At 33.6% G+C, this 25,672-nt stretch overlaps 1 long non-coding RNA gene across 1 annotated transcript in view; it reads right to left on the bottom strand.

The window, feature by feature from the left end:
• LOC308613579 overlaps positions 1-20,333 on the bottom strand; it is a 63,298-nt gene extending 42,965 nt beyond the window's left edge. The window contains exon 1 of the long non-coding RNA XR_014015272.1: positions 20,288-20,333. This is a non-coding gene — a long non-coding RNA (uncharacterized lncRNA). The remainder of the gene's footprint in view (positions 1-20,287) is intronic.
• Positions 20,334-25,672: the final 5,339 nt, after the last annotated feature.

The following is a 25,672-nucleotide window of genomic DNA, read 5'->3' as shown; positions in this document are numbered from 1 at the left end:
ATGTTAAATACCAGAGATACAAGTTTGAGAAAAATAGCCTAGACTCCTTCCCTCATGGAGCTTAAAGTATGGTGGGAGGCTAGATGTTAACCACATAAAGAAATAGAACGCTCCAAACTGTGATAAATTCCATAAATATAAAGCACAAGCTTCTGTGAAAAATTTTAAAGGTGAGACTTTGGGGGAACAGAACAGAGAGAAAGATTTACTCATAAATGATTCTGCTCTTAATATATGATTTTTTTTAACCCAAAATTTCACTTAATGGTCTTTTCTATTTCTTACTCTGGGGTTATTATAAAACTTATAATTCGATATAAACATCTTAAGTTTCTAGCTAAAACAGTTTTTCCTCTAAGTGTGCAATTCATTCTGAAGACTGTATGGATTGCAGTTTATGGAATTTAGAGGGAGAGGACAAGTAATAGAAGTAGGGAGGTTTTATTAAGCTCATGCTGGAAAGAATTATCCTAGAAGTGATATACCATATTTTAGGTCACAGTTTAAAATTTTTCCAGAGCATACACTCTGGAAAGCATAATTTCTCCACCTGTTCATGAATGATGCCTACAATTTTCAGAAAATCCTGTCTTTTCAAAGTTACTAATTTTGAGTGGGCTTGGAGAAGTAAACAAGAGGCTATACACAAGCCACACAAATGATTAAAGAGTTGGCAAACAGGTCTTTTGAGTAATGATAAGATTAAAGAAATTGAAATAATTTAGCTTGCAGGAGAAAAAATTTAGTGATAATATATTAATAGTTTTCAAATGTGTAAAAGATTAGTAAGGAGGAGATGGTAACCAGATGTTCTTGATCTCTACAGTGGAAAGAACAAGATTAAATCAGCTTAAAGTTCAGCCAGAGAGATCAAGGACAGACATTACTTTCAGAAAATAAGGGAATATAAGCACAATGGCAGACCACCAAAGGAAATTACGCAGTCTCTGACATCTGTCTGATACTGTTTAGATACAGATCTGTTTGAGGGTTCCTCCTGCCTTATTTCTCTCTGATTATTTGCATAAATTGGGGACAAGATTTCTTAGAGATTAACTAAAAGCCAAACTAGTAGTAAGATTTAAGCAGTCAGAGGAGGAAGAAAAGCAACAGATTTCAAAACAGTAACAATGATTTCATATTTGCCCTCAGGAAGCAGAATAGGAGTTGAGTCCAAAGTCAACTGAGATCATGTCTTTAAACTCAATTTCTTTACCATGGAATCCAAGATTATTTGGAGGTTAACTCCTTTCTAGTCACCAATATGGAAGCAGTTTGATTCATGAACTCTGAATATCTTTGCAATATTTCAACAATCTTGGATCTTGACAGCACATAACATATTAATGTTGAGCCTTTTAGAAACAAACTTGATAATACAAAACTAGTTTATTTCTCATTCATTTATAAATTGGTGGTTAAGAATTAAAGGAAATGGAGCAAAACAGGACCATGAACAATTCAGGGCCAACAAATGGAGAGTACCTACCATGCTTTGAAGCTTAATGTTAATGATAATAATGGCAATTATACTATTGCATACTTGAGTACCAGGCAATGTGATAAATATATATTTTATTTAATCCTCACAACAACCTTATGAGTTGAGTACTCTCATTGCCTCTAACTTACAGATAAATAAGCTACGACTTAAAAAAGTAAATTTGCTCAAGTAAATGACGGTGTTTGAATTAAACATAAGTCCTTTTGATACCTGACGATAAATTCTCAACTGCTATGAAATACATTTACCAAAATTCAATGAAGTTTACACTACTCTGTTGTAGAGGAATTTCCCAGAAGAAATTCTTCCTTCCATTCATGTGCTAGAAATGACTATTTCTTGAAGGAATTATAGGAAAGTAAAGTTATAATTTATTATGATCTATTACTAGTTAATATGTGTCCTAACTTAAATTTTGTGAAATTCAATTATTCAATTGATAGGAACTGCCAACTGCCAACTTTTGAAAAGCTTTATGACAATTGATTGAGATGAAGGTTTTAATTACTTAATCCACAGCACAAGCAAGATGGGGCAAGTTTCAGGGGTGACCAAATAGTTTATAAAATATAAGCAGTAAGCAAAAGGAATTGGATTTTTTTTAAAAATAAAAATTAATTAAATATATAAAACTTCACTATACTTAGAATGAAAAACTTTTCTCCTTGATTTAATATTGTCTCCATAATCTTCCCCATATCCATCTTCATTATTGTCACTATCCTTAATTGAGCCTTTAAAATATTTATTTTTTATAAAACTAAGCCCCTTACTTCCTGTATCTCCACTGTTTTGTTACATTTACATAGTACTGTTGGATTAATTTTCTTGAAATATGGCTATAATCACACTCACTGCTCAAAATTTCTTGATGGTTTCCTACTGCCACCATAAAATATTATTATAATGTCATCATTATTGATATCAGCTTTTCTTTTACTGATCACTTTCTATGTGTCAAAAACTGTAATAAACACTGAACATTCTATCTCACTTTATCCTCACAAATATGCTGAAATCTATATGTTATTATCATTAGATTATAGGTGAGAAACTGAGGCTTAGAGATGTTTCTGTAGATTGCCTGAAGCCGTAAAACAGACCTGGATTCAAATAAGCTTTTGCTCTGCTCCTACCAGAATAAACTCCAACTTCTTTCTTCTGGCATCTTAGATCTTAACTAATACGTCCTAATGCCCTGGGTTTCATATAACTCTTCTTCAAGCACTGACACATCTTCAACTCAGCTCTTCCCAAGAGTATGTCCTTGTCCTTCCAACTGAAAGGAACTGAACATTTCTATGAACAATAATGCCACTATGTGCATTTTTTTTGTCATTAGTTTCCACAGCTGTTTAATTACTTAGCTTATTCATTTTAGAAGGCTAAAACATTTTATAATGGCAAGATCAGTGTCTGACTGAAATACAAATACACTAGCACCGTGACTTGCTGAAAAAAATTGTTGTATTTGCTTCTGAATAAGTGACATAAACTTCAATTATTATCAAAATTTTAGTTAGGCCTTAGAAAATATTGACAGTAAGAGATGAGAGATGTAGAATAATTATTAAAGAAGGAAGTGGACTTTTCACCTATGAGGATCTTAACAAACAGGACAGATTTTTATCTTCCATGACAACTTCCAAGTGGTTCTATCTGAAGAATGGGGATGGGATTTAAAAACACTTAAAACTTCTTTCCAGTTATTTAATTTTATGAATGAATGAAGAAATTTGGGTCCATTGAAATTAACTAAGAAGAAAATTTAGAAGAAATACAGCTATTAAGAATATAACTCAAAATTTTTATGGTTTCTTTCTTTCCTTTTTTTTTTTTTTTTGGTGAATGATGTAAGATCCTCAGTTGATTTAGAGAAATTTCCAAAAGTTTGGCTATAGTTTATTCACTCACTTAAATCTTCAGGGATAAGTTTAGCTGTCCACAAGAAATTTATATCCATATTTGAGTTTGGAAAGAAAAGATGGGAAGGAAACTGTTAATGTTACTTTATAGCTTCTTTCTTTCTGTTCAAGGCAAAAACATAACCATATAAAATATAGGACACAGGAAATAAATTAACTGTGTTAATATAGGTAGTAGTAGCCTAAAATAATTTGCAGTGTAGTCTGAGGCTATGAGGAAGGCAGGAGTTATTTCACTGAAACTATTTAACCCACAGACTCCTTGCCTCGCTTTGAGTAGAGATATTGTTGAGAATGTAGTGCTGAATGATGGTGAAGTAATACTAAATGCAAAACTCTGATGGGCTCCTGATGAGAAAATATGCCTTAGTCACAAGTAATAAAGTAAATACAGAAGCTGCAAAAATCCATCACAAGAGGAAAATAATAATTTAAATGAGTGATTAAAAAAGGCATTTCATCTTTGCATGATGAGAAACCACTGAACAAAACAGATTATACACCACACCAGAATGGCTCAATGCCCAAAGAAATTGCAAACAGCTTATGATGACAGAGAACAGAAAACCACAGAGACTCAGAAATGAAAGAAGAGAGTCCCTCATATCAAGATTGTAAATATTCTTTTCTGAAAACCCCACACAGAGTATTCTACTCAGTTGCCAGAATTGTATGCAAGGAATACATGGCCATTAGTGATGAATATTTTAGATGCCATTTTGGATGAGAACAGTACCATCAGCAAGGTATAATCTGTCATACATACCTGGCATAGTACCTATATTACACCAGTCCCTCCAAGTTAATGTTTCCTTCAGGTAAAATTCAAATAGTTGGACAAAATATGGCATGGCCTTTGCTATTTAGAATAATATTTATTTTTGATAACCATGGCTTTTTTTGCAGGTGTTTTATGTCTGAAATAATATTACAGCAGTTTCAATTACTCAGATCTCATGAACTCCTCAGACATTAACTGTTATAAGGACATGTTTTTATTACAGGTATATTGCTTCTATTGCTTTGTTATTAGTAGATTCTCACAATCCCAGAATCTAAAGAAGCTTAGAAATTGCAAAGTTGTCATGTGATCATATATTTAAAACAAATTCACAAGATTAATGGGTAATAATTTAGAGTATATACTGAGTTGAAGATGTACTAGATAATAAGATCTAGGTTTAGGTGGTAATTCATTTATGTTGAGCAAATTATCATGGATGGTTGTTAAATATGAAAAACAATGATGACCAATTGAGGAATAAAACTCGGGGTATTTTTATCATTTATTAACATGGACAAAAATGATGAGAAAAACTTCTGAGAAAAAAATTAGGTGATTCAGAAGAGTTGTATCACTTTGTATCCTTTGACTATCATCTTCCCATCCTGCCCCCACGAAATCCTGGAAAGAACCATTCTGTTCTCTGCTCCTATGAACTTGACTATTTTAGATTCCACATATAAATGAGATCATACAGTATTTGACTCTCTGTGTCTGGCTTATTTCACTTGGCATAATGTTCTCCGGGTCCATCCATGTTGTCTCAGATGGCAGGATATCCTTTCTTTTTTTAAGGCTGACTAATATTCCCTGGTATATATCACATCTTCTTTATCCATTCATCCATTGACGGAAATGTAGGTTGTTTCCCTATCTTGGCTATTGTGAATAGTGCTGCAATGAACACAGGAGTGCAGATATTACCTTCAGGATCCTAATTTCATTTCCTTTACATACATACCCAGAAGTGAGGTTGCTGAATCATATGACAGTTCTATTTTTCATTTTTTGAGGAACCTCCAGACTGTCTTTCATAATGGCTGTACCAATTTACATTCCTATCAACAGCACATACCATGGTTCTTTCTGCTCCACATCCTCTCCAACACTAACACTTGTAGCTGTATTTTTAATAACAGGCATTTAAAAAAGTATGAGGTGATATCTCATTGTGGTTTTGATTTGCATTTTCCTAATAATTACTGATGTTGAACATATTTTCATATGCCTATTGACCATTTGTACGTCTTCTTTGGAGAGATGTCTGTTTAAGAACTTTGCCCAATTTTTATCAGGTGCTTTTTTTTTTTTTTGCTATTGAGTTGTAGGAGTTTCTCATATATTTTAGATATTAACTCCTTATAAGATATATAATTTGCAAATATTTTCTCCCATTATGTAGACTGCCTCTTCATTTTGTTGATTGTTTTCTTTGCTGTGAAGAAATATTTTAGTTTGATGTAGTCCCACTTTTTATTTATGTGTTTGTTACCTGGTCTTTTGGTGTCATATTCAAAAAAAATCATTGCCAAAACCAATGTCTAGGAGTTTTTCCCCTATGTTTTCTTCTAGGAGTTTTGTGGTTTCAGGTCTTACATTTAAGTCTTTAATACATTTTGACTTGATTTTTGCATGGCATAAGATATGTGTCCAATTTCATTCTTTTGCAAATGGATATCCAGTTTTCCCAGCACTATTTCTTGAAGAAACTATCCTTTCCCCACCTTGTATTCTTGGAGCCCTTGTCAAAAGTTAATTGACTGTACATGTATGGGTTTATTTCTGTGCTCTCTATTCTGTTCCATTAGTCTATATGTCAACTTTTAAGCCAGTACCATACACTTCTCATTGCTATAGCTTTTAATATAATTTGAATCGGGAAGTGTGATACCTCCAGCTTTGTTTTTTGTTTTTTGGGTTTTTTTGCGGTACACAGGCCTCTCACTGCCATGGCCTCTCCCGTTGTGGAGCACAGGCTCCGGACACGCAGGCTCAGCAGCCATGGCTCACGGGCCTAGCTGCTCCGTGGCATGTGGGATCTTCCCGGACCGGGGCACGAACCCGTGTTCCCTGCATCGGCAGGTGGACTCTCAACCACTGATCCACCAGCGAAGCCCCAGCTTTGTTATTTTTGCTTAAGCTTGCTTTTGCTACTCAGGGTCTTTTGTAATTCCACATGAATTTTAGGATTTTTTTTTTCCCTGTATCTGAAAAAATGCCATTGGAGTTTTGAAAGGGATTCAGTCTGTAGATCACTTTGGTTATTATGGATATTTTAACAATATTAATTCTTCAAATCCATGACCATGGCGTGTCTTTCCATTTATTTCTGTCCTCAATTTCTTTCATCATAGTTTTATAGTTTTCAATGTACCGATCTTTCTTCTTCTTGGTTAAATTTGTTCCTAGGTATTTTATTATTTTTGATGCTATTGTAAATGGAATTCTTTTCTTAATATGTTTTTGCAGATAGTCCATGGTTAGTATACAAAATCACAACTGATTTTTGTATGATTGTATCTTCTAACTTTACTAAATTCATTTATCAGTTCAAAGAGTTTTTTAGTAGAGTATTTAGGATTCTCTACATATGACTATGTCAACTGCAAAAAGAGACAATTTTACATCTTCCCTTTTGATATGGAGAGTTTCAGTTATGCAAATATATAAATCTTCCAGTGTGAAGATCTAATGGATAGCATGGTGCCTACAGCTAACAATACTGTATTATATACTTAAAATTTTCTAAGAAGGTAGACCTTATATTAACTGTTATTTCCAAAGAAAAAATTAATAATAATAATAATAAAGGGGTTGGGAGGAAACTTTGGGAGTTGATGGATATATCTATGGCCCTCATGGTGGTGCTGTTTTCATGGGTGTATACTTAACCCAAACTCATTGAACTGTATACAGTAAATATGTTCTAGCTTTTTACATAACCAAAAAAAAGTAAAATAAAAATTACTAGAAGGCAAAAAAAGAACAAAAATATATATATATAGAGAGAATTGTGTCATAAGTGAAGTAAAACATATAAACAAACCAACTAAAAAAAAATGAGGGAAGGAGAATTCAAAAGTCACATGAGGCAAAGAAAGGAAACAAGGGGTAAAGAAGCTTTGGAAATTAGGAGACAACTTAAGAGGACTTAGCAACAGAAAAATCAATTGTGTTAAAGAAAAAAGGATTGTAGTGGTTGGGAGTCTGCCTGCCAATGCAGGGGACACGGGTTCGTGCCCCGGTCCGGGAGGATCCCACATGCCACGGAGCGGCTGGGCCTGTGAGCCATGGCCGCTGAGCCTGCGTGTCTGGAGCCTGTGCTCCACGACGGGAGAGGCCACAACGGTGAGAGGCCCGCGTAACGCAAAAAAAAAAAAAAAAAGAAAAAAGGATCGTTTAATTCTTAATGATATTGTGATATTGTGATTTAAACACAATAAGAGAACAGATTAAAATGGCAAAATGATTACAAAAGCATAACTCATAGTCTTAAATCTCTAGCTTCAAAGTACATAATTTTTTTGTAAAAAATAGAAAGAGCTGTAATATACTTGAAATACAAATAAGCAAAGTACTATCAGAAGACTAGAGAGTTTGAGAAAGCCCTATCAGCTGTGTAGGTCAGCCCCTTTCTGAACACTGTACTTAAGTGTTGGCAAGAGAATCACTTGCCCTTACACTGGAGCAATAGTGATAGCAATTTTCATTGAAGTGACAGGCCAATGGCAAGACTCTGGAAAAGCAATGAGGTCTAATATCCAGAAGTCAAAATTCTAGTGTCTGGTAGCACATCTCACCATTATTCATGACCCACTGAGTAAGGATTTGAGAAACTAGTAGAACATCAGAAAATAACTAGGGGGAATCTCAAAAACAAAGATGATCATATAAGCAAAGTTTTAAAAATATTATTAGATGAGCACCAAACTCAATAATCAGAAGAGCTAACAGAGAAAACAGTTATTAGAAAAATAACAAAAATGTAAAACCTGTAAATAATACATCTAGTGGGTTAAAAAGAATATTAAATCCATGACACTGTAGTTATTAAAAAAAAAAAGATTATGGACTTTAGAACTAAAAACAAAGTCATTTGCATATAAATACCTTAGGAATTATCTGAAAAAGATTAGCAAATTATAACATTTAAAGGGCAGTCTCTGGAAAAATAAGATGAAAATAAACAAAATTATTAACATAACTAAAAAATCCAAATTGAGATTCACAGAGATTAGTTCCAGAAATTCCATCTGTCATCTATGATGAAGAGAGAGTACAAGGGAGAAAATAATCAAAGTTATATCAGAGCTTTTTAAAATAAAGATATATTTCCCCAAGTCAAGAAAGTTCATGGTTTAGAGCAGGAAGATATGGAGATAGAGTACCTTTAGTTTTAGAAGTTTCAGAAGCAAAATAAAAATCTAGACATGAGAAACACTGCTTTAAACTTTTTAAACGGGATAGCTGGGTGAAACAGTAGATTAGAGATAAGTAAAAATATAAAGAAATCTAGACTCTAACATTAAGATATAAACTAACCAAATAAAAGAGAGATTAAGAAACATGAAAAACAGAATAAGGTCTAAAGAGAGATTATGGAGAACTAAAAGGCTGAGATAAAAAATGATTTGTAGACATAATGGCTAAGGATTTTCCATAATTGAAGAAACACATGAATTTTTAGATTTGAGAAACAAACATGCAGCAGGATAGATACCTAGACAGATATTAATATAACTACAGAAACCAAAGACAATGACAAAATTTGAAAGTAGCTGAAGGGAAAATACAGACTGGCAAATGAAATAAACATAAACAAATGAAATTCTACAGTGAAAACAGATATTTAATACAAGAATTCATGAATAAGAATCTTTATAACTGAGTGGTTTTTCATTACAAAAAAAAAAAAAAAAAGAGATATCCTATATGTCCACCATCAGGAAATTTAGTAAATAAGTATTTGAATACTGTCTAATCTTACATTACATAGCTATTAAAAAAAACAAAACCTAGAGCTTAAAGTATCAACATAATAATTTTTATGCAGAAATATAGGAATTTATAAATGAAAATAAGGTAATTATCTATAAATATGAGTCTGGACATTTAGTAATACCCAAGTTAGTTTAGTGAGGTTTCAAACTATGCAGGCTTATGCTATCTGAAGGGTGAGGTTATAAAAGGTTCAGCCAAAAAGTAAGGGTTACTCTGTTTTCCTCTAGCATTGCCCAGGGGAGACGGGTGCTGGCCAGCGGACACAAGTTTCTGGTCAGCCTGACAGACTCCACCCTACAATGACTACAGAATTATCTGGCTTGCAGCACCCCATAGCCTCAAGCTTTAAGGTCACTCAATAAACACTCTTCCCACTTACATTTAATTCAAAGGAGAAATGAAGAAGGAAAAATGCCAAAATGAAATAGGAATAAATGTTGAGAATTTCATTATCATTATTATTTTTTTTCTCCAGAGTGGTATAAGCATGTGTACTTGCTTAGAAGAAAATGTTGCATTATGGATGGGGAAATGCCCATGGAAAGAAAGAAGGATATATGGATATAGTATAAGTAAACTGAAGGAAGGACGTTACTCCCTCTAAAATGTGCAGGGCAGGCAGAAAAAAGAAGATGAGGACTAATTGAAAATGTCATTGATATCAAGAGCACACCACTGAGAAAGTTTGTATGTTATATCTAGTTTTTTTTTTTTTTAAGTAAAGTAAGAAAATCACCTGTTACTTTAAGGAGCAGGGGTAGAGATTATGAGAAAAGCGATTATGTTGTTCAATAGCAATATGGGAACCAGGAACAAAGAGCTGATCAGAGACAAATACAAAGATGGCTGAGAAATGCTAAAGGCCTAACTGAAGATAGAGATAATACATTTTAATGGGTCAATCAGCATGGTATAATTCTTCTCCAGAAAGTAGTTCATAGTTTTAGTCCAAGGTTGGTTGTCAGAAGGGCAAAGGAAAAATAAAGAAAAATATGGGAAATGAAAAAGTTAGTTAGAAAGTAGTTGACATACTGAATTATAGAAGCTCTACTATATAAGAAAATAAGTGAAACTGGATAATGGGTGTAGGGATACACTATGTGAAAATGAAAATATCTATGAAATGAAAGTTCTGATGTGATCAAAGTGATAGAAATAAAGAAGTGAGAAATTTGCAAGTATAGAATAGTATGACCAGAAATAACTTCTCTCACACAGTTATTCTCTATCTCACCAGCATGTTGTTTTTAGCACCTATTAAAACTTAGTATGTTCTTCTTTCTTGAGGACTGGGATCTTGTTTGTCTTATTTACTAAGCATATCCCCAACCACCTAGAGTGATTACTGACACAGCAAGAGTGTTCAATAATTACTTTTTTAATATCTGAATAATTACTGAAATTAAGATCTCATAGGTGCTATGAATCTTGGTATGGATGACAAATTGGATGAAAGGGTTTACAAAAGTAAAATGACTTCATCTGAGAGAATTATATAGGAAACATTGGAGGCAGAGTTGGATGGAGTATCTCATTTCTTCATGAAGAGTGTTTCAGACTGTGAATCAAAGTATGATTCTAGATCAAAAGAAATAAAAATATTCTTCACCATGACCTTTGGAAATTCATCCATCTCTTAAGGGCCTTAATTCACTGTTGGAAACCTCATCACTAAGTGAAAAGTTTTGAAAATTTACATATATATAGATACACAAATATATTCACACATAGAAAAAAATCAATTGACAATAAAATATGTTTATATAAGGAAAAAACAATTTGCAAAAGAATATGTATTTTACCTAGAAGTTATGCAACATAAATTTATTATTCTTAAGAAGGAAAAGATAGTAGTTGTGAAAAAAATATGAGATGCAGGCTTTTTTTGGGTGGTGCATTCTTTCACTGCACCATTTTCACATCGCCGATTTTTCACCCTCTCTGTGGCTCACGGTCATCCTGCACTCAAACCTCACTTAATATATTTAGAGCAAAACAGAAAAGCCAATCAAACATAAGAGCACTTTGAAATACATGGAAATTGTTCATGTGCACAAGAGATGCAAGAGTAAACAAAAGATGCTATTTCTTCATCCCTTTTACTGACATACATACAAAAGAAAAATATTTGGGGTTTATCCAGACATGGGATACAATTCAATTATTTTTTTCTATTATTTTTCTAGGAACAGTTTTGTCTAATAAATTATTGACTGTGTCTTTGCCTGAAATTAAAATGTCAAAGTATGACTTTTTATAGCATATTAATTTAGTGTGCCTTTAACTGAAAAGTCATCATACTGGAACAAAAGGAGATTTCGTTGAAAACATAGTAAAAATATTCAAGAGCTATTATGGTAAATAGCTGTTAACTGAACAGGCATTATGTTAGGCAGGTCTGTTGCTCTCCTCTATTTTTAGCTCTCTATATTTTTCTGAAAGGGAAAACTGAGTCATAGACATTAATAAAATACCTGCAATGTTTTAAGGGAGTACAGATTTCAAAATACTGAGCTCTCTGAACACAGTTCACAGTAACTTTTTCTTAACAGAAATAAACACATAATTACTAATTTAACAAGGCTGTTCAAACTGTAAAAGGAACAGTTTCATCACATGCTTATCATATCTGTAGACATCAGAAGCGGATAAGTCAAGGATTTCTTTGCTTTCACTAAGGACTCAGAAAGTAGTGAGAAAAGGTTCAAAGTTTTCTTTGAGGACTACTGTTAGCTAAGGTACAGTTACTTTTTGTAAGTTTATCTCCAGATTTAGTGTGTTGCTTCCTGACCCCGCACTGTGGTATATGACATGCTTAGTCACAATGGCTGTGAGGCAAGAGGTCAGTTTCGCTTTATCAGTTTATTATCAAAAAGACCAATAGGACTAGATTAGAGATTTCACCCAGTTCAGCCTTAAGAAAGATGTGTACGATGTTGCTACAGACAGGACATAGTACAGTCACTGAGCTATGAAATGAATATACTGCTTTTTTCTTGGGACCAGAGTACTTTCAGCATCATTACGAAAGCATGAAATCTGCATGTCAAATTAATTTGTGCTCTCTTCACCTCACATTGATTAAGACAAATTAAGTTTCACACTCAGCACCTAGAGCAATTAATAAGTAGTAGTATCAAATTCCATGACTTTCCCCCACTATAATTCTTTAAACTGTTCTTTCCACAATGCCTCCTTAATAGAAGCCTGTAGTAGTCATTTCAAAGCAATCATGTGAAATGAAGGTGCTCACAGCATGTCTCAGATTTTCTCAGTGTTGGAAGATAGAGTTTGGAGACACATAAATTTTATAGCTAACTGGGTTTCAAAGATGGATCCAATACTTAGTTAAACAAGTGTGGTCTTAAACATCTTAAATATTCTATAAATTTGCATCAAGAAAACCCAGAGGCATATCATTAATCCCTGGATTGTATTCATTTACTTAAAAAAAACAAGTAAATCAAAGCAAATCCTAATATGAACAAAATGTGAGGTTTTAACCTTGCTCTACTTATAATATGTTTTCTCTTGCCTCTAAAGGGTGTTAATGAAGGAGGAATTTTGCTGAGAGTCTATATTTTAAGTGTTCTTACAGAAACTCCCTTTATGTTAAGGTTTCATAAACATAAATACATGGAGAGATACCATGAGAGACCTATCATAAAGCATATGTTAAATACCAAAGGGGAAATATATTTTATTAATACACATATATGGTTTTATATTTTATGATATTATTAAGCGAACCTGAGGATGATATGGTAATAAAAAGTCAAATTAAGCAGTTGTATAAAGTTATAAACAAAAATTGTTAAAACCTACATAAAACAAGACTGCAAATAAACACTCTTTAGCCTTGATATCTGGAAAGTATTTGCTAATTCATTCGGATAATATGTTCTCCTGTAAGCACAGAAATTCATTTTTAGGAGAAGGTGTGTAGGGGATAGGGGAGAGCTGTTAGAAAGGATTCCCTCAAAATATCAAAGGTAAACTCCAAAAGTGGTCTCCAGTATATCCACATCATAAGCATCACATTATTGCTATTGTGGGATGCATATGACACTGTATTCTGTGATTGTTCTGTCTTTCCATCTGGACACTAAAGTGGAAACTAAACTCGAGGACCAAACCAATGTCTTTCATTTCCTTGTCTGATTATCTTTTTCCCCTCAATGCTTGTAAAATGTTAAATCTCAAGAATTATCCTCTGCATTCAGTTATAAAACTATATGTTCATTTACATTATGCTTTGTTATGGACCAAATGTTTTTGTCCCCCCAAATTCATATGCTGCAGCCCTAACTTCCTGTTGTGATGGTATTTGGAGATGGATCCCTTGGGAGGTAATTAGGTTTAGATGAGGTCATGAAGGTAGGGACCCATTGTGGGATTAGGGTCCTTATAAGAAGAAAATTAAATATAATTAAGTTATTAAATATAAATTAAGAAAATATTTTTTTCTGCCATGTGAGGATACAGCTAGAACGTGGTCATCTGTAAGGAAGAAGACTCTCACCAGGAATTGAATATGTCAGCAGCTTGATCTTGGTTGGACTTCCCAGCCTCCAGAACTGTGTGAAATAAATGTCTATTGTTTTAGCCTCTCAGTCTATCTATGGTATTTTTTTTACAGCAGCCTGAGCTAAGATATTTTTGATCCTTAAACATAAAAATCATTTTTTTAGTCATTGTGTATTCCTTCAAATGACATCCATTTCATGTATTCAACTACGCCTCCTTCTTTTACCCATGGGAATGGAATATGGAATATTCCTGTTATCATGAAATGCTAATTCTGAAACGATATTCTATACCCTACTCTTACAGAAAAGACACAATTAAAGTGTCAAAGACACAATTTTAATATGTCAATTAAAAATTCCATACAGTTTTCTGTCTCTTTCAACTGAAGAACATAATAATCTACATGTAAGTTAGGATATTTTTAATAACTGAACTTTCTGGAAGACAGCAAAATATTTTTCCTAATTTATATTTAATAACTTAATTTATATTTAATTTACTTAGCATGTTATATCTTTATTTATATTTAAATTTTTATAATATTTCAGTATTAAAAGGACTCAGCAATTATTATTGATGAACTTGCAAATTAGCTGGATCATTTCAGCTAAATGTAGTGATAATTCTGATACCTGGAACCAGTCTCCCTACGGATCTCTGTGCAATTTTCATAAATGTACAAATTAAGCACACTGTGATACTTTACATTCAATGTTCTATTATGGTCTCATTCGGTCTCTCTGGTTACTCATAGTACTCAGTAAGATGCAGGAACATTTAAACACTTACAGGAGTATAATGTGTTGATGATACAAATGAAGATTATTCATTAAATTTCTAAGAGAAATGAGGGCTTCAAGACTAGACTTTTTTCCATCTTATATCTCTGGTATAATTCACAGTGATTGGTATATATTAGGTTCTAAATATATTTTCTTAATTGAGTAAGCAACAAAAGTACCAGACACTTTACAAGACATGAGGTATTAATAACTCAATACACTGAAGACTCAGTCCTCAAAGAAATTACAGTCTAAGAAAAGATCTCATAGATACTGTGATTAGTACATATAGTACCAATCACTATTTAATAATGGGAATAAAATAGAAATCTATGCAATTTAGATAAACACAATCTGTATTTTAAAGCACTAAAATGATGGGCCTAGAAAGTCCTACTGAAAGGTCAGAGCTATTGTTTATGAACTGTGAGTATTCAATGCCTTCAATGTAGTTCTTAAACTGTACTCTTTAATCTGTGGAGTTGTCAGCAAGAGAGGGGGTGGAATCATATACAAGGTATCTTCAATAAGATTAAGAGTTGACTTTGCATCAGAAATAATAGAGGCCAGAAGGCAGTGGGGTTATATACTCAAAGTGCTGAAAGAGGCTGTCAACCAAGAATTCTACATCCAGATTCTGGACACAAAATTTTTGTATACTATTGGAATTAAGTTGACATTAAACTAAACTAGATTGTTTTAAATTAAGATGTTACTTGTAATCCCCAGGGCAAAAATTTAAAAAGATAGCTCAAACACAGTAAAATAAACAACCAAGAAATGAATATAGTACCCAAGAAAAATGCCTATTTTGCATAAAAGAAGGCAGTAATGATGGAATAGAGAACCAAAGAAGACATAAGGCATGTAGAAAACAAATTGCAAAACAGCAGATCTAAACTTTACCTCACCAGTAATTACATTAAATATAAGTGGGTTAAGCACTCCAATCCAAAGGCAGGAATTGGCTGAATTTTTTTTTTTAATGATCCAACTCTGTCCTGCCTATAAGAGATACACTTTATATACAAAGACACAGACTGAAAATAAAAGAATGGAAAAATTTATACCATGCAAACAATAACCAAAAGAGAGCTGAAGTGGCTACATTAATATCAGATCCAATAAACTTTAAGATAAAAATTGTTACTAGAAAAAAACCTTTTACAATGAAAAAGGGGGCCAATCATTAAGAAGACATAACAATTATAAGCACATATGTACTTAGTAAGAGAGACCCCAAAATGCATAAAGCAAAAACTGACATAAGTGAAGGGATAGATAGATAATTCAACAATAATAGTTGGAAACTTCAACACCCCACTTTGAATAATGGATAGCAAGACTAGGCATAAGATTAACAAGGAAACAGAAGACTTGAACAACACTATAAACCAAGTAGACCTAATAGACATCTAAAAAACACTCCACCCAATGACAGAGGTAAACGTGTTCTTAAGTGCACATAGAACATTCTCTAGTATAGACCATATGTTAGGCCATAAAGCAAGCCTTAATAAATGTAAAGTCATATTAATTATATAAAATTAAAATGGCAGAAATCATGAAAAGTGTGTTTTATTACCACAATATAATAACATTAGAAATAACAGATGCAAACTATAGAACTTCACAAATATGTGGAAATTAAACAATGCTCTATTAAATTTCCAGTGGGTTAAAGAAGAAAAAGAAAAATTAGAAAATACTTTGAGATGTATGAAGATGAATATACAACATGCCCAAAATTAAGGGATTCAGTTAAAACTGTGCATGGAGAGAATTTATATTTATGAATACTTATTAATAAAAAAGAAAGATATCTAATCAACTTAACCATCCACATTAAGAAACTAGTAAAAAAGCAAATTAATCCCAAAGCAAGTATAAGGAAGGAAATAATAGAAATTATAGTGGAAATAAATAGAGAATAGAAAAAAAATAGAGAAAAATCAATGGAATCAAAAGTTGGGTCACTAATCTTTCATTACACTGAACCAAAGAGAGAGAGAGAAAGAATGGGAGAGAGAAATCAAATCACTAAAATAAGTAATTAGAAAGGAGTTGTCACTACTCACTTTATAGAGGTAAAAAGAATTATAAGAATACTGTGATCAACTATATGCCAACAAAGTAGAAAGGAAATTTTCCTAGAAACAGACTACTAAAAGTGACTCAATATAAAATATAAAACCTGAAAAAAACTGTAACAAGTAAAGATATTAAATTTGTCATTTAAAAACTTTCCACAGAGAAAAGCCTATGTCAAGATGGTTAACTGGTGAATCTTAAACATCTATAGAAAAATCAACATCAATTCTTCACATAATCTTCCAAATAAAAGAATAGAAAGAAATATTTCCCAACTCATTCTACTAGGTCAATATGACCATACTAAAACCAGACAAAAAACATCACAAGAAAAGAAAGCTAAACACCAATACTCCTGTGAACATACATGCAGAAATTCTCAATAAAATACGAGCAAACAAGATTCAGTAGCATATTAAACTAATTATAACACTGATAGCAAACACAGCTAACATCTTACTTAATGGTAAGAGGCTTTCCCTTCTAGAGAGCAATTCAGTAATCACCTCTCTCTCCATTCCTAATCAGTATTGTATAAGAAGTTCTAGCTATGGCACAAAGACTATAAAAATAACTTTAAAATATGTAGTTTGAAAAGAAATAAAACAGTCTTTATTTGCAAACAACATGACTGTCTATGTAGAAAATTCCAAAGAATCTTCAAACTCTTGGAACTAAGTAATTATATCAAGGTCCCAGGATACACTGTCCATATACAAAGTTCATTGCTTTTATATATGCCAGCAATGAGTAATTGGAATTTGAAATTAAAAAAAAAATCAACCACAATATCATCCAAAGAAATGAAATACTTAAGTGTAAACCTAAAAAGTATGCATGGTATCTGTATGCAGAAAAGTATATATAGCACACTGAGGAAAGAAATCAAGATGATCTAAATAAATAAGATAATCTATGTTCATGGATTAAATAACCCAATATTGATAAGTCAGTTCTTCCAAACTTCATCTATACATTCAAAGCTATCCTTATCAAAATCTCAGTTGCATTTTTGTAAGAAATGGCAAATTGATCCTAATGTTTATAAGGAAATTCAAGGGACCCAGAATAGCGAAAATCATCTTGAAGAAGAACAAAACTGGAGGACTCACTCGATCTGATTTTAAAACTTACTACAAAGGTAGAGTGATCAAGAGAGTACGGTACATATATAAAGGAACATATAAGTGGTAAATACAGGAAGGGTAACATATAGATTAATTTATGGCTAATTGATTTTTGACATAGGTGCTGAGACAATCCAATAGGGGAAAGAATAGTCTTCTGAACTACTGAATTGTACGAGGACAACTGCATACCAACATGCAAAAGAATGAATCTGGACCACCTACCTCACACCATATAAAGTATTAACTACAAATGGATCACAGGCCTAAATGAAAAAAGCTAAAACTATAAAACTCTTAGAAGAAACCACAGACATTTTTGTGATTTTAGATTAGACAATGGTTTCTTACAGATGATACCAAAATCATAAGTAACAAAAGAAAAGGTAAGTAAATTGGATTTAATCAAAATGAAATTTCTTTCCTGATTCAAATGACACCATCAAGAATGTGATAAGAGAATGGCCATTATCAAAAAATCTAGAAACAATAAATGCTGGAGAGGGTGTGGAAAAAAGGGAACACTCTTGCACTGCTGGTGGGAATGTGAATTGGTACAGCCACTATGGAGAACGGTATGGAGGTTCCCTAAAAAACTACAAATAGAACTACCATATGACCCAGCAATCCCACTACTGGGCATATACCCTGAGAAAACCATAATTCAAAAAGAGACATGTCCCAAAATGTTCATAGCAGCCCTATTTACAATAGCCCGGAGATGGAAACAACCTAAGTGTCCATCATCGGATGAATGGGTAAAGAAGATGTGGCACATATATACAATGGAATATTACTCAGCCATAAAAAGAAATGAAATTGAGCTATTTGTAATGAGGTGGATGGACCTAGAGTCTGTCATACAGAGTGAAGTAAGTCAGAAAGAGAAAGACAAATACTGTATGCTGACACATATATATGGAATTTAAGAAAAAAAAATGTCATGAAGAACATAGGGGTAAGACAGGAATAAAGACACAGACCTACTAGAGAATGGACTTGAGGATATGGGGAGGGGGAAGGGTAAGCTGTGACAAAGTGAAAGAGCGGCATGGACATATATACACTACCAAACGTAAGGTAGATAGCTAGTGGGAAGCAGCCGCATAGCACAGGGAGATCAGCTCGGTGCTTTGTGACCGCCTGGAGGGGTGGGATAGGAAGGGTGGGAGGGAGACGCAAAAGGGAGGGGATATGGGAACATATGTATATGTATAACTGATTTAATTTGTTATAAAGCAAAAAATAAATAAATAAATAAATAAATAAGAATGTGATAAGAAATTTATATCCAGAATATAAAAAGAACTCTTAGAACTCAACAATACAAAGACAACCCAATTAAAAAACAGGCAAAGGTTTTGAACAGATGTTCTTTCAAAAAAGATAAGACAAATGGCCAATAACTGCATAAGAGATGCTAATATCATTAGTTATTAGGGGATTGCAAATGAAATCCACACTGAGATACCCACTAAGATGGTTAAAATAAAAAAGACAGGCAATAACAAGTGTAAACAAGAATGTGGAGAAATTACAAACTTCATATTTCGATGATGGGAATGTAAAATGGTGCAGCCACTTTGGAAAACATTTTGGCATTTCCTCAAAATGTTAGACATAAAGTTACCATATAAACCAGCAATTTCACTCCCAGGTATATACCCAAGGTAAATGAAAAAAATATGTACATTAAAAACCATGTGCATGACTGTTCATAGAGGCATTGTTTATAATGATCCAAAAGTGGAAACAACCTAAAGTTCATCAACTAATGAATGGGTAAACAAAATGTGGTGTACTCATACAATATATTATGCTGCCACAAAATGGAATGAAGTACTGATACATGCTGCTATATAGGTGAACCTTGAAAACATCCTAAGTAAAATAAGCCAGTCACAACAGAACACATATTGTATGATTCAATTTATATGAAATTTCCAGAATAGTAAAATCCATAGAGACAGCAAGTAGATTTGCGGTCAGAGACTTGGGAGACAGAAAGTGAGTAATGGATATGGGGTTTCTTTTGGGGGTGGCAAAAAAATGTTCTAAAATTCGATAGCAGTGATAATTGCAAAACTCTAAATATACTAAAAGCCAATGAGTTATATACTTTGAAAGGGTAAATTTTACGGTATGTGAATTCTAGCTAGCTAGCTACCTATTTAAAAGAATTAGGGAAGATGAGAGGAAGGCAGCTACAGTCCTCTTATATTTGAGGTTAGATCCTCTTATAATTGCTTCAGTCTCAAAAACTAAAAAACAGCCACTACCATCTTCATTTCCTGGTCATGTATAGCCAACACATTGCATATTTATAACAAAGTACAGACACCATTTGCTAGGTCTGAAGAATGTGATGTCAAAAAAATTAACATAAGTTAACAATGCATAAGTCAAAAGCAACTTTTGAATCGGAAATATAGCTAAAGAACTTAATTACATCAGGATACCAGATGATGCTGTCATCTCCCTGGTTTGATCCACCCAGGAGAATAGGAAGTCAAAAACAAGAAAGGAAAACTGGAAACACTTACCTGCATGCTCCAACCTTGGCTGATGACTTTAAACATTTCCAAAGAGGAACTCTCATGTCTTCCCAGCATCAGAGCTTCTAAAGGAAGGAGGAGGATTTCTGGATAGGGGACAAGGAGAATACGTGCTTTGTTAAGGACACAAAAGTAACCTCCAGAGCAAGAATCAATAAAAATAGAACAAATGAGACAGGAGAATCAAAGGTTAAATGAAGATTTCTTAACTGTTTTCATTTGCAATTGCCTTTTCGGATAGTCTACAACCAGAGTGATTGCTTTCTCTATCATGTAGCTTACAGTGAATTGAATACCATTATCTTACAGTGTTATATGTGTATAAATAAAATACCTAAATTGTTTCCCAATCAAGTTGATCTGAATAATCTGTGAAGTTATTGTAACACAGATTCCATAACCACATCCAAAATTTACTAAATCAGAATATCCAGAGATGACAACTAGTTGATAATGATGAAAATAATAACATCAACAATAATGAGAAGAAGAATAATAAACTTTGGGTATGATTTCTGTGATCAGCCAGGTTTGAAAATCACCAGGCACCATTACGAAAGAGAAAACCCACACAAATCATAAAGTGCATGTATCTAAAAAATGTAACTTGAAATCTGAAATGTGTAAGTTAAGGGTATAGAAAAAAGTAGTTTCTGTAATATATGGCCAGTTGGCAGCAATACTGCATAAGAACCTAAGCTTATTAAAATAGTCTTCCACTGGCTGGGTTCATTGCTTCCCTTTTTATTCAGTTCACACAGATAGTCCATGAAATTTAAGACAATGTACACAGTATGGTAGTTTCTTGCATTAGCTTTCAAATCTCTTTAAAACCAAAGACCAATAAAAAATTTCACCTTTGTACATGACAAATATTAGAAAAAGCTTAAAATAAATAAATTTTAAATCTCTATTTCACTAGATTAGTTTTCCTATTGCTGCATAATAAATTAGCATAAACTTAGCAGCTTAAAAGACATAAATTTATTATCCTACAGTGTCTGTGAATCAGGAATCTAGGCATATCTTAACTGGGTCCTCTGGAAGAATGTTGTTCATGTAATGAGCAAGGCTGTGTTCTCATGTGGAGAACAGACTAGGGAAAATTCTACTTCCAGAGTCACTTGAAATGATGAAGGACTTCATTTTTTTGTGATTATAGACTAAGGGAACTGACTTCTTGCTCCCTGTTGGCTGGAAGGTGCCTTCAGCTCCTAGAGGCCTCCCTCAGTTCCTTGTGAACTGGGCCTCCCAAAATGGTTATTTACTTCTTCAAAAGCAGCAAGGGAGTCTTACATAACATAATCATGGGAGTGACATCTCATTACCTTTCCCATATTTTATTGATTAAAAGAAAGCCACAGGATGAGTTATGACTCCGTTTTTCTGGATCTAGTTGACATAACAGAGATTATATTTTGGAAGGAAAGAAAATATTTATTGAGACAATTTTGTATTCTGTTAAGCACTATATTTCCATATAGTATTTCTTATGGCATTCCTATAAAATAGGTACTACCAGTGCTATTTTCTGATAACGACTCAGTTATTTTCCTTGTGTGACACAAGTAGCAAGTGTCAGAGCATGAATTTTAACCAAAGACTTCCTCTAATCCAAGCTTTTCTCTTTCCATTCTACTACATTATTATATCGGCAAGCTAGAGGCTATAAAATGGTTTCATTTGCTCATCACTTTGAAAAAGATGGTATATGTTAAAAGGGCAGAAGTGAAAAGAAAGGGGTGTGAAGACAATAGAAGCATTATTAAATCAAGATACAAATCAAAATCTTATGTAATCAAAATCTTACATAAGATTTCACAATGAATAGTTAACTCTCTTTGTACTATTTTTAATTACTTAATTGCAAATATACTGCTCTGATACTGAAGACATTCCTTAGAAATGAGCCTTGTGGATTATGTAGCTCAATTTCTAAATCTGGGTTTTCTAAGGAACAGCTAAGAATTTACAGCTTTCTCCAAATAGACCTTTCTTTGACAGTTAAACAGTAATAAAATCAACTTAGAAGTTTCCATTTTTTTTCATAATTGGCAACAGAAATGTCTACATTTTAGATTAATTGCTAAGAATTTTCATTTCCCATAGGTGGCAGCATAAACTTCAATAGAATATTCACTATTAGCAATAGTTCAGATCTTCTATCATAATGGCAGCAAAGTACTATTTTGAGGGTTTTCTGATTCCATTGAGCCCATTTTTTAATCTATTTAAATGCTTAAAGAAGGAAATGAGTAATTTATTTTGTTAAAGTACAATAGTAAGTAAAATTTTAATTCTGTGTTATTTTTTGAGAAAGCTTTAGCCTTACCATTTAACAATCAGTAAATGAAAATAAAAAACTAGGATTAAAATAAAAAATTAATAATTGTTTTAATTGGTATGTTTGGGTGGTCAATATACTACTGTCAGAATTGATAACATAAGGTAATACTATAATGATAAATGAATTCTCTTATCATGTATGGAACTCTCCTCTTTATATATGTACAAGAATGCATGTATGTGTAATACTGTATGCAATATTTTCTGATTGAATTAGCTTCCTCAAACCCTATATATTTTTAAAGTTTGTTCATTTCTTTGAATTATCAAAGCAGTCAGAGAAAGGGTTCACATTTGCATTTTAAGGAATGCCAAAGATTCAATCAACTGTAAGCTGATTTTTACATACCCTTTGAAACAGTGGAAAAATTTTCACTATCCCAAGTATAACATTTAAATTCAACTTAAATTCTAAAAAAAGAAAAAAAGACTTCAGTTGCAGTTAACCTTAGGTTAATATTGAATTGCAAAGATGTTTTACCCTAGGGCTCCCCTGGTGGCGCAGTGGTTGAGAGTCCGTCTGCCGATGCAGGGGACACGGGTTCGTGCCCCGGTCCGGGAAGATCCCACATGCCGTGGAGCGGCTGGGCCTGTGAGCCATGGCCACTGAGCCTGCGCGTCCGGAGCCTGGGCTCTGCAACGGGAGTAGGCCACAGCAGTGAGAGGCCCGCGTATAGCAAAAAAAAAGATGTTTTACCTTAAAATGTCTCTGAATTTATTTCCAATTTTTTTTTTTTGGTAGATCTCCTTTCTTCTACCTTTTGTATTAGCTCTTGAAAATCAACTGTATTCTGGAGAAATGGCATATTTCAGAAAAAGCATCCTGCATTTTAAGACGGGGATATTTGAACGTATTTGCCTACCTTTATTATTCTGCTTTATGTTTTAAAGGCATGGTAGAAGTTCAACACTCAAATATCTGCCTTTTATAACCTATATCCTAGGATATGTTCCAAAACAATGAGGTATGTTGTTGACAAAGAATTAAATGTAATAATCAGGCAATTAACCAAGAGTATCTGCAGCACTACATAAAAAGACAAATTATGAAGACTACCATGGTATCCAGAAGCCATCTGTTAACCAATGTCAAATTGATGATAAAGAAAATTGAGTTCCCTTGGCAGTTAGTTTTTCTCCAGCTGCATGCAGCTATAAAAGAGCCATCAAAGAAAAATCTGCATTTGTTGTTAATTCAGAAATGCAGTAGAAAGGCATTGAGAAATGCCTCTAATGACAACTTTTTTTTTTTTTGCGATACGTGGGCCTCTCACTGCTGCGGCCCCTCCTGTTGCGGAGCACAGGCTCCGGGCGCGCAGGCCCAGCGGCCATGGCCCACGGGCCCAGCTGATCCGCGGCATGCGGGATCCTCCCGGACCAGGGCACGAACCTGTGTCCCCTGCATCGGCAGGCGGACTCCCAACCACTGCGCCACCAGGGAAACCCTAGTGACAACGTTTTATTCTGAAAGTTGATGCTAGCATTCTCGGAGAAGTTATACATTGGACCTTGGATCAGCATTTAAGACCATCTTGATAGGGTGAGAAGAAGATTATCAGTACAATTCTCATATGTGTATGCAAACACACAAATACAATAAAAATATGTTTAAAGCATGAAATGAGTTTATCACTTTTAGAGTAATCAATTGTAAAGGTTACTTGATAATTTATATATGCACCCCATTCATTATTGCACATATCCTAATGTGAACCTCACTTTAAGGAAAGTCTCATGATAGAGCAGTACTAGAAAATAATCATGATAAATTTGGATTATTACTCAGCCCTGATAAAGACTAATGTGAAAGACAAAAATAAGGTGCCCTCAGAATAGTTATAATACTAATGCTCAATGGAAACTTGAAGAAGTTAACATAATGCTTTGAAACAGGTTGGGATCTGGAGTCAGGCAAAAGTGATTCTTCAAATTCACACTTCACCCCTTATTAGTTATATGACCTTGGGCATATTATTTAATCTGTTCTAGTGTGTGTATAAAATTGAGAATGATAGGGCTTCCCTGGTGGCGCAGTGGCTGAGAGTCTGCCTGCCGATGCAGGGGACACGGGTTCGTGCCCTGGTCCAGGAAGATCCCACATGCCACGGAGCGGCTGGGCCCGTGAGCCATGGCCGCTAAGCCTGCGCGTCCAGAGCCTGTGCTCCGCAACGGGAGAGGCCACAACAGTAAGAGGCCGTGTACCACACACACACACACACACACACAAAAGAGACTGATAATAACCTTGCAGGGATGTTTAAAGCATAAAATGAATCAATGTGTGTCAAAACTTATTTCTGTCAAATAAGCATTAAATGTCTTATCAATGGATTATTGAAGCAATACTAATTGCTAAGGACTTTAAGCTTATTGTGGAAAGGTCACTGGGCTGAAGATCAGGAAATCTAGCTAATTCTTCCAGCTGTGCCATAAATTAGCTGTGTGACCCTGTACAAATCATTTAAGTTCTCTGGACCACAGTTTACACTTTCCTAAATTGAGGTTGGGATAAGTATGGAATTAAAATGCCCCTATTAATTCTAAAATCCTATAATTCCAAGTACTTGAGTTGGATTTCAAAAATGCAGAATATAAAATCACAAATTTGTAGAGCATTCAAATCATTACAATCATTTGCATGTGTGTTTATTATTGATTTTCTTTTAAAAGAAAAATAGTGGGAAAAGTCAGCTTTTATAGTCCACTTAAGATTTAAATTTCTTACATATGTTTTTATTAAAATGCATTTAATTTCAAGTAAACATGTGTTTAAATGAGTCACTAAAGCTGGCTAATTGAACCAGATTAACCCAGAATTGTATTTGACTTTTCTTGTACTAGAAGCTTGGAATTTTCAAGTTGAAGAAGAGAAAAAATAACTACGTATTCATTCTCCATTTTATGGTTGAAGAAATAAAACAAATAAAAGAGACAGATAACTTTAAGTGAGAGCAACGTGGTTCTAGAACCTAAGTCTATTGACTCCTACACAATCTTTTTTCCACATATTTCACTATTTTTACTTTT

The sequence above is a fragment of the Mesoplodon bidens genome (assembly GCF_964165515.1).
Source record: "Mesoplodon bidens genome assembly, chromosome: 3".
Classification (NCBI taxonomy): Eukaryota; Metazoa; Chordata; class Mammalia; order Artiodactyla; family Ziphiidae; genus Mesoplodon; species Mesoplodon bidens.
This window is presented reverse-complemented; position numbering and strand designations above follow the sequence as displayed.